Genomic DNA, 5,710 nt, shown 5'->3' on the forward strand with positions numbered 1-5,710 from the left:
TTGTTTTAATTACTATATATCAAGCCTTGATATCTGGAAGGGCAAATTTCTTCCTTTCTCAAAATCGTCTTGGCCATTTTTGGACCTTTACCCTTCCATATGGATTTTAGGAATAGCTGTAAAATGCCTGCTGGGATTTTAAGCAAAATTGAACTTACAGACTATAATTTTCTAATTGGTATTGTTACAAGAATACCACTGATTTTTTTAAATGTTAATTTGGGGCACAGCAACTTTGCTGGACACTCTTATTAGTTCTAATAAATACATTGTTTATCATTTCTCTTTGATTTTCTGTGTAGTTAATCATCATCTACAAAAAAAAGTTCGTCTCCTTTCAATTATGTCCTCATTTTTTCATGTCTTATTTGTTAAGATGTCTAGTAAGTGATGATAATGGGCATTCTTATCTCACACTGCTAGTTATATAGGCAAAAAAATTGGAAAACATCCTAGATGTCTAACAATAGGGAAGTAGTTGTGAATATTATATTTCCTTATAATGACATTTCTGCCCTTGAAAAATAGCATTTTCAAAAATTTTAATTTAAATTATTAAAATACCCACAATAAAATGCTACATAAAAAGCCATGTATCAAATTAACTATGATTCAAGTTTTATGAGTAAAATATATAACATATGCTTTGTATTGTGTATGTCACTCAAGTGTCCGCAGTTTTCAAGGCCTACAGGATTGAACTTCCCCATAATATCCAAATATAAATCCTTGCCCCATCCCACAGGACTATAAGAAGTCTGGTCCTCTCTGCAGTTATTTATGGTGATCTTCAGCATGTCCTGGTTTTTGTTTCCCACCTTCCATGCTTGACTACTGCCCCAGGCTGCAGCTTGTCACTTTTGCCCATTTCATCATTCCTTCTATACTTAAGCCCCAAACATGAGTACAAGCCGTCACTCCTTTATTCTTCAGAGACCAGCTAAGAGAGGACTCCTGTGGTTTAATCAACTTAAATAAGTTTAATAAAGTTGACAATAGCACAGCCAAATTACAAGGCAAGAAAGAAAAACATCAAATTGGAATTCACGTACCATTGCACTTAAAATCCATTGGCCACGCCCGTTCACAGGGAGCCATGTCTTCTTTCCTCCCTAGCTTCCGGCCTCTGGCCTGCTGCCGTGTTCAGAGACACATTCCTCTCAACTAGACTTTGCTTTCTCATATTCTCTCACTCTCTCCTCCCCTCACCCACCACCCCTGCCCCTTGGAATGCACCATTGCATTCCAACATGCTAGAGGAATCAGAATCAAGCCAGCCCATGATTTCTCAGGGCTACACTCAGCCCACAGTGAAGGCAGCCTTTACCTCAGTTAACATCTCAGTCTGAAGAAGGAAGGCAGACTCTGGAGGTGCAGTGTTCAAACCCCAGCTCCACCACTTAATACTTGTGACCTTGGGCACGTTGTTTATCCTCTCTGTGCCTTGGTTTCCTCACCTGCACAACGGGGATAATAATAGAATGTAACACATAGTGTTATTGTAAGGACTAAATAGGATACTGCATTTAAAACAGGACATATTCTAACATATAGAAAATGTTAGCAGTTTCCATTAGTTTTGGGGTTACCATGTGTTAGTAGGAATACAGTACAAGTTGTAGGAGTGGAATTACTCTACCGATATTCAGGGCTACAGTAGGAAAAAAAAAAAAACTTTTGCTGAACTTGTTTCTCTATAGCTAGACAGTCTCACCAGTGAAGCTCTTCTGAGAAAAGAGAATCTGCCCCCAAAATAAATTCCAGCATAGGGCATTAGGGCCACAAAGAGTTCAGAGATAGTCTCAAAGCATCCTGCAAAGGAACTATGTAACAACTCAAAAAGAAATAAAATATTGAAATAGATAAACCAGAATATCAACAGCAGTTATTTTTGATTTGTGGGGTTATGAATGATTTTTATCCTAACTGCACACTTTTGTGTGTTTTGCCAACACTGGCCATCTATTGCTTTTATAACATGAAAAACTAAGAACAGTAGAAGATACAGAAAGAAAGACATCCATACCAGATAAGAGTTCATTAGAATTTATTCAGTTAGCAAAATTCTGCAATGAAATTTAATCAGCTTGAATAAAGAGAGAACTCATCTGGGTATTGAGTCTTGGCAAAGCCTGGCCATCACCGTGTGACCCTATTGCTGCTCTGGGAGTGGCCTGTGAGCTTTTCAACAGTAGCCCCTTAACTCAGATAGAGTTCTGTTCCCCTGGGGCATACTCAGATCTGAACATGAGCTTGTAGCTGACACCAGAGCCTCATCCCCATTTGCAGTTTACATGTGGAGAATTCACCCTATCCTTAAAAGTGGGTTGCAAAAAATGCTTCCATAAAACTTACGTCAGTTGTCTAAAACTGCTGCGTTGGCACTTTCCAAGTTTAGTATGACCTTGTATTTACATAGCAGAATGTACTTTAAGATAGAAAAAAGGATCCTGTTAGAAGTTAATGGCAAATGTCCTCTGCCCTCAGAAATACAACAATTAAGATGAATCAGAGGCTCCTGATTTTGAATCAGATCTGCTCTCCTTGAGAAAATAGATTTTGGGCCTTTTCCCGTCCTACTTCTCCTTGAAAAATAATGGCAAAGCTTTCCTTACTGGATTTTGTCATGGAATAGAATCCTAGGAACATCTAATAACGAAGGGAAAGCAGATAACAGACTCCCAGAAAACATGGTAACTTGACATAAATGAGCATTTTGCAAAGTGTGTTCCTCAGATGTGTTATATGAAATGTTCTTCAGGAAAAGGATTCCATGGTCAAACATGAGTAGAAAGCACCAGATATCCTTTTGCTTGGAGGTAAAGAATGCATATTAAAGGCCTGAACAATTCTGCAGTAGTCCATGTGAATTTGTGAAACCCACATTTTCCTAAATATATTTCATCAAGAAACTACTCCATACTCGTCTCAACGTTCTCTGGCACTTTGGAAAGTATTGATTGAACAATTAATACATTTGGGAAATCACACAAGTATCTTGATAATATACAGACATGTTTTGTTTTTTTTTTATTCTTAGACCATTTTAAATTTCGTGATGCCCAGTTACAAGAATGGCAACATTAAAGCCAAATGGGAAACATCTGGAACTATGAAAGTAGGAAGTGGAGGCTCATGAGAGGTAAGGACCGAGGCAGCTGTGGGAATGGCTGGAATTCATTAGCACTCTTCAGTCAAGGTTTTCTCCTAAGAAATTTCTAATGAAAAGTAATGCTGTCATTAGGAACCCTGTCAAGAATATGGTTGAGGTACTCAGTTCTCAGGGCAGGACAAATAAAACTTTTGTAGGGTGTCAAGAGACCGAACATTAAAGGAAAGTATAAGGTCCATATCTAACATGTCTTTCTCTCTCTACCTTCTCCCAGCACTCAGGAGGGAAAGCTCTAAAACTAGTAGCCAAAGATCTCAAGCATTGCACCACGAGCAAAGATTCCAGAGGGCCGCTGAAATCTTAGAAAGTGTATAAACACCTTAAGCTGAATTCAGGAGACTAGACAACTAACATGAGTTAGTATTGACCTTTTGTGGGTTTTTTGTTTTGTTTTTTTCACTGTACCACGCAACATGTGGGATCCTAGGTCCCTGACTGGGGATCGAACCTGTGCCCCCTGCAGCGGTCACGCGGAATCCCAACCACTGGACTGCTGGGGAAGTCCCAGTATTGAAAAAGCATATCACTGCTGTACAGCACAAGAACCCTACTTCACTTCTCTGTACGGTAGAAACTAACACAACATTGTAAAAAACTATACCCCCAATTAAAAACAAAAAAGAAAAAGCATATCAGACAATCTATTCTGATAGACTAAGAATGTACTGCCTTTCAGAAAGCCGGTACAAGGATGCCTGTAGATTCTGATATTGGTTGTCTATTTGTCCAGCAACCAGATTCCCTTCTGGACCCAGGGATGATATTGTTTGGTGATTCAACAGTATGCAACATATACCATCGTTTCTTCTGTTTGGGTAATCTTTTGAATGGGATAAACACGCCCTTGTCTAACTTCTTAGTTTATCTTTGTGAAAAAGGAAAAAAAAATAAGGTAAGGATATATCTTTTGCTTTAATGAATCATTTAATACAACATTTTTGTAGTTTGGGTAAAACATTTGTGGTAGTTCCCAGCTTCAGTGTCATTGATCTTCATCCTTTGGTGTAGAATTGAAGAATTCTCTGACTCTTTGACTTGAACCAGTATGTGATCAGTATATTTCTATGTGATTCATAGAAGGAAAGCATGAGTAACATAAATAAGAAGACTCTGAGGGGTAACCTCACAATCTTACTTTCTCTAATAGCTCTCAGAAACGGGGCTCAGTAAAAACACCAGGATTTCTGACAGCTTTAAATTTACTATTGTATCCTTTACTGCCTATCATAAAAGACAATTCAAGGATGGGGAACCTTGAATTCACTGTTCCCCAGAGTATATATAATAGAAAATCTGTCACATCGATTCTACAGCAGTCATGTTTTTAGGTGGGATGAACCCCTCCATCAGCTTCAGGGGTAAAGTCTTACTGCTATAATCCATCAGGATAATCCCACCCCTTCACCATAGATATTGGTTAAAGTGACCTAGGTTTAAACCAATTAAAGTTCCAATCAACAGGAATCTCAGAATTTTTGTTAGAGAGATAAGGAAAGACTCTATCTTTCTCTGGATAAAAAAGAGGAAGCATGTGGACTTAATTATACTAACAGCTCTCTTGTAACATCAAAGGGCCCAGCCTCTGGGTGAAGCCCACACTGTAGATGGCAGATGTAGAGAAAGAAAAAAAAAAAAAAAACAGAAGAAACAGAGTCCACAGTGACATTACTGAGCTCTAGACTAACTAGTTCTGGAACTCACACCACTGCATTTTCATAATACCTGTAAATTCCTTTATTTATTTTAAACAATTATTTATTTATCTATTTGGCCACGTAGGGCCTCAGTTGCCGCGTGCGGGATCTTCGTTATGGTGCGCGGGCTTCTCTCTAGTTGTGGCGCGGGGGTCCAGGTCGCGTGGGCTCTGTAGTCTGTGGCACGCAGGCTCTCTAGTTGAGGCACACAGGCTCTCTAGTTGAGGCGCGCAGGCTCAGTAGTTGTGGCGTGAGGGCTTAGTTGCCCCACGGCATGTGGTTAGTTCCCCAACCAGGGATCGAACCCACGTACCCTGAATTGGAAGGCAGATTCTTAACCACTGGACCACTAGGGAAGTTCCTCCTTTATTATTTAATCCAGCGTGAGTTGATTTTTCTGTCCCTTGGAATGGAAAGCTTCCTAACACAGGCAGACATACTAGGCCATGACATAGCAATAAAATCACATTGAAATGAGCATAGGTGCCTATAGTTCTATCCCTGGTAGTAGTTCGGGTTTAAAAAATTATTATGATGCTTATTTTAAGGTCAAAATTTAATAGGTTCCATAGTTTTTCCTAGTAACAACTTCCCTGATTTTAATATCATTGATTTGCTTTTCTTCTTATTTACTCTTCTTCAACACCAATCTCCTGACTTTCCCATTTGGGGGAAAAAAAACAAGTGGAAGAAGTTTGATATCTCTTTTTAAGTCAATGCAGTTACTATCATCTCATAAAAATTCTAGAAAGCTGGCTTAATTTACAGGGTTCAGCAGCTCTCCTGTTTATCAGGGGCCTACATACACAATGAAGTCCAGTTACTGCTCAGGTTAACCAAGTAA

The sequence above is a fragment of the Phocoena sinus genome, chromosome 5 (assembly GCF_008692025.1).
Source record: "Phocoena sinus isolate mPhoSin1 chromosome 5, mPhoSin1.pri, whole genome shotgun sequence".
Classification (NCBI taxonomy): Eukaryota; Metazoa; Chordata; class Mammalia; order Artiodactyla; family Phocoenidae; genus Phocoena; species Phocoena sinus.